We start from the raw sequence: 5,334 nt of genomic DNA on the forward strand, positions 1-5,334 counted from the left end.
AATGCCCCTAAGCTGTAGCCGTAGTCCACCCTTGGTTTTACACGTCTCCTGTAACCATAGATTTCAATCTATCACAAGATAAAATGCTCTTACTGTAAGAGAGCCTTTCAAACTCCTGTGTCTTCATTAAGCACCACTTTGGTTCTTATTCCATGCTGTGCTTTACTACAGCTCCCAGCTTTTTTTGAGGTGATGCAAACTGTAACTGTAACATTAAACCCTCTGGAAATGTCGACACTGGTTAAGTGTTAGTATCACTCTTAGATGTCAAGTGTCACCCTAACGTATGCATGTCTTAATCATGCAATCAGTTTTTGCTCCCACCCACATCTTTCTAGGCCCAGCAAAATGGCACCTCCACCGGGATTTCCGCACTTTCAGTAGCCTAAGTTGACTGCGTCGAATCGAATCCGGTCCGTCCAATGTGTTCTCTTGGATTCTAAGCTCCAGTCCATTTGTTTTCGTTACTTCTTGTTTTTGTTGTATTAATATCTCCGCCAAGAAAAACTATATCCTATTGCTATAGATGCGCACTGCTAGTGTAGAAGCTTCACCAATCTCAGATAAGCAACAAATATTACTAGTTGAGTTTCTTTGCATTTGAAGGGCCCTTGTGTCCATGGTCGCCAGATGTACTCTTAGAATGAGCGCCATATAAATATCCGCCTTTTCTGGGCTCAGTAGCGTGACACTTCCAATTTATTCATTAATGTTTGTAATGGCATGCTTGATATTACAAAAATGCACCGATTTAATATTTCGCTTTGTTTCTGTTCCACAAATAGAGCTTAGCAAATTTCATTTAAAAAAATAATAGATACAGACCAAAGAGTACGTTTTAAGGGTGGTAATTTAATGGCAAAGGTGCAGTTATTAAAAAATACCGGTAGCAGTGACTGTCCAGCTCAGTGCTTAGGACGCTCTAGTATTTCACACCTACTGGTTTGGCATCACAGGACCGACAACCTTTCCATTCCATCTTTTGTAGATACGCTCTCGGAAATCGGATTTTGCAGGTAGCGTTCAAGACACTGAACCTCAATCACAAGACACCAGTGTCGACACCGATTCTAGGAAAGCAAACAAAAGCCTAGAAGTCTACTTCCCTGCCCTCCCTTCTCCACAATCAACCCTTTTCTACTGCGCCTTTTTTGTGAAATGACTTTAACTACCTCCATTCCCTTTATGCCTGAAAGTACATTAAAATGATCAATTAAGTAGGGGGAGTCATGTGAATACTTTCACAATACATTTCTCTTTTCCTCTTTTTTGGGCCTTTTCCCATCTCCTGAAACCTCACTTTTAATTGAAAGAAGCTGAAAGTTTATTTGGTACCTATCCTTGGGACGCGGATGAATGTGATGACAATGTGCAATGGATTTGCGCCTCTTCGCGGGATACACGCTGTTCCCCCATCAAAGCAATTACCTTACTCCCTTCCCTTTCTCCCTCTTCTTTTTCGCCTGTTACGTGGAGCATATGATGTCTTTTGCAAGCTTCCACGCAACCTATGCTTACTCATTTCTTGTACCTTCATGCTTGACAGACTACGATTATCTCATTGTTATTGCACCGGGGTTATTATCTTCTTTGCCGACTACCTTGGTTCTTTTTCTCACTCCAGTTTTGTGGAGCTGTCTTTCTACGTGCAGAAGAGAAGGTAATTGTTGGCGCAGTCAGTCACACCGTTTGTGATAACCCGAACTGAGATGGAAGGAAAGAAGGAAAGTAAAGGGAAGGAGTGAGACTTGTCCACTTTCTATGTGAAAAACGGAAAACAATCCATGACTTGAATGTTGTAATGAGTTTCTCTAATGTCATCTCTCACTACTACCAAATAGTGCTAATATTACAAAAAAACAATAAATTTTGTGCTTTCAGTAAAATCTGCTTTTTTGTGGACTTTTTAACTAGAATGGAAAGGATGTTCAGGTTGTGACTTCACCTCGTCAAATTATTTAACAGCGTTTTGAGCTAGAATTGCCAAAAACTTGCTACAAATCTCGTAGACCTTAGCCATTTATGGCTTATTGCACACTTAAAATATGGAGTGATTATAAACGAGCTATGTGCAGTTGCACTCCTGTTGTGAACCACTTAAATGCATGATTAAGTGATAACTTTAAAATGTCCTCACAAATGTTACTTCCTACTAGGCAGAATTTACTTGAATCGCATTTAACAAGTTGTAGAGTAAAATTTTCCTGAAAATGGTATTTTGTGTTGAATAATATTCCCTATCAAATCTAGATCAGTAGGTTTGCCCACAAAATGCAAATAAATTGCTACTTTATTAAAATAAGTAGAAATACTTGTTGCATTTGCCGATTTTGTTACAACATGGGATCTAGTATTGGAGTTGGGGTAATGTTTACAAAACATTTCTGCTATTTTTATTCTACCATGGCACATTGGAATTGCGGCTTGTTGTATGAGCATGAAGTGGGATTTCTGGTCATCCTAGTTTCAAGATCGTTCGGATTCGCCATGAGGAGTTTTAAGGAAGTTACACGCTTGTTGGGGTTTGAGATTTACTGTTACTGCAGATTCCTAGGTGCTACATAGGTTTACACCTAAGTACCAAACGGACCTTTGTTTGTGTGAAACAATAAGAAATACAATCCGAAAAAAACTCAGTTCGCCTCGCCATACTTTTACATCGGATGTTTAACTTACGTCAAATTTCGCCTCGCCATGTCAGGAAGTGATCATATGCTGGCGCATCCAGTAAACAGACTCTATATGATAAAAAAGCGTTGGAATACTAAAGCTTTAGACAAATTTCGTGGGTATGTTAGAAGATTCGTTTAAGCTGATTAGTTAGAGGATGGCTGGGTGTGGTGGAACTTCTGATTAAATAATGGCTCATCACCTCATTCATTTCTATATAATTCCTCACCTTCCTTTTCCTTGCAAATAACCCGATTGACTAATGAAGACTGGCTTGACTAATCACCCAATCAAGATAGTCTACATTAATGTGGCTCTTCTCGTAGAGGGTGCCACTGATGAGTAATTTGCATCGTTTTGATAAGAAGTAATATTTTAGCCTTTACGGCTCAAAGGTGCCAGTTTTGCGATACCTGAAACAGCTGTATAGAATTTATTCGTGCAAAATGCAACCCAGGAAGTGGTTTTTGGTTAGATCGGTACAGTTCATATGGTCAAGACGCTGAAAAATGGCTTGTTCGGATGTCACCCTCATTGACCGTATGATCATGAATATTCTATAAGAATTTCATTTAAGATTATGCTAGAGGGGACGATAAAAACGAAGAACTAACTTCTTGGATTTTCATACGCACTACCTGAGTCACCTGTAACTGGTTTGACCATTGAGCAAACCAGTGTTTGCATCCAGTCGTGGCGCCTTGTGTTTTTAATACACCCACAGGACATTCAATTAGATCGTGCAATACTTTTCAAGTGCCAGATTTCGCAACTGGATTTTTAAGAATAGCTGATATCAGATTGTACAGCATTATCTTGTATGAACATGAAGTTTTTGCTTAGTAAATACAGTTGTAGCAAGTGAGGAAATATGCCATCATCTCGAAGATACATTTTGCATGGAAATCTCCCTGCTATTTCAGCTGAAGGGTCCTTTAAAATAAACTTCACACGCATTATTTAATAAAGGGCCCTTATATGCCATACTAGAACCTAGGTTTTTAATTATTTGCTGAAGAGGGTAGCTGCCAGTGTGCCCATTACTTCACCACTCAGTCATTCAATTGCCATGGCTTTGTCGTTTTGCATGACAGTTCGGGAATGGCCAACTAGCTACGTCAGAAGGTAAGCTGTAGAGCTATCTCTGTGGACATTTATCTTTACGTAGGCAAAATATGTCCGCCTTCGATCAGTACAATAGTCAGAATGGTTGATTATTTCAGGTTTTAGCATGGAGGCCGTAGTTAACCACTCAATGACCCCGAGTGGCTAAAGGTTGACACGGTTAAACCAGCCATCAGCACCAATGTGACTGTTTTGAACCCACCAGATGAATATCTCTTTTCATGATTGATGAAAATTTCAATGAATAAGCACCAAAAAATGGAACTGCTTTACCATTTCAAGTCAAAGCTCAATTTTTTGCCTGTGGTTTGTTGTTTTAACCCATGTATGACAAAATTCTCACCAAAATAAAGGCCAAAATGGAGAGTAATTGGTTTTAAGAAAGTTTTGCTGACTCTGATAAACACCACTTTCAGATTTATGACTGACTGTGAAAGTGGGTTACAGCGCAAGCTACTTCCACATTACCTTTATTCCAATTTAGTTTAGAATAAATGTATCCACACATTATGTTAGAAATGGAGTATATGGAACAAAGCCAGCGCAGTATTGCCGTGAAAAGTCTTTTCGGAGAGTCTGTTGAAGTAAATGGTTTAATTGTGGTGCCTCTAGACTTGCCTGAATATAAAACAGAATTTATGCTGACAACGTACAGAAGGGCTTAAGGGCTACTAGCATAACCCTAAGGTCAGGTTGATTTATGGATGTGAAACAGCGGAGCCCTAAGTGGAACCAGAGTTAAAAAACCAACAAAGTATTGCACAATCACTATGTTTAGTTGGTAAACTATTGAATACGACGGATGAATATCCAGACCCAATTTATGTAATTACTTTCAGAACAGTTGTTTCTGTAAGCATCATCTTCTAAGAGTATTGACCCGGCTTGATCAATTATGTTCAGCAGCTCCTTTCCACAATGATTTATTCCAAATCCACCAATCAGTTGATGAGGTTAGGTTATTTGGAAACGATGTACAATTTCAAAGTAAGCTAGACAGCGGAGATAATTTATTGGCCTATCAGTTTTGGTAAGTATTCAACACTTTCTCCATTTTGCTGCAGAATTTCATAGGAATTATATAGAACAATTTAGCATGACTTAGTACGGTAGTTCACCATTTTACTGTGACACCGAAGAGAGACGAGCTCTATTGCCTTGACATTTCCACCTTAACGTAGTAAGACCCTCCTTGTCCCGTCTTATATCAAACCATATCAAATGTTATCTTTAATCAATATCTAGTTTGAGACATAAGTCTTTTTTATAATTTTTATCATGTGTTTTAACACTCCGAGGTAAGACAACGATGCGAAGGAGACATAAGAGCCGACAAGTAAAAGAAGATACCGGAACGTGTTGCTGAGGTCATGGTCAAATTTAGGTCAGCAATTGAACAGCAATTACTCAGATAGCTGCCGAAGCATGTGAGGTCAAATGTGATCGCTTATCTGTCTCGAGTGTCTTACGATCAACACGTATGCCTGCTTCGCCTGCTAGTCTGTCTGTTACCACTTGATCTGGGCTAGTGGCTATAAG

The sequence above is a fragment of the Echinococcus granulosus genome, assembly GCF_000524195.1.
Source record: "Echinococcus granulosus chromosome Unknown EG_S00176, whole genome shotgun sequence".
NCBI classification, from domain to species: Eukaryota; Metazoa; Platyhelminthes; class Cestoda; order Cyclophyllidea; family Taeniidae; genus Echinococcus; species Echinococcus granulosus.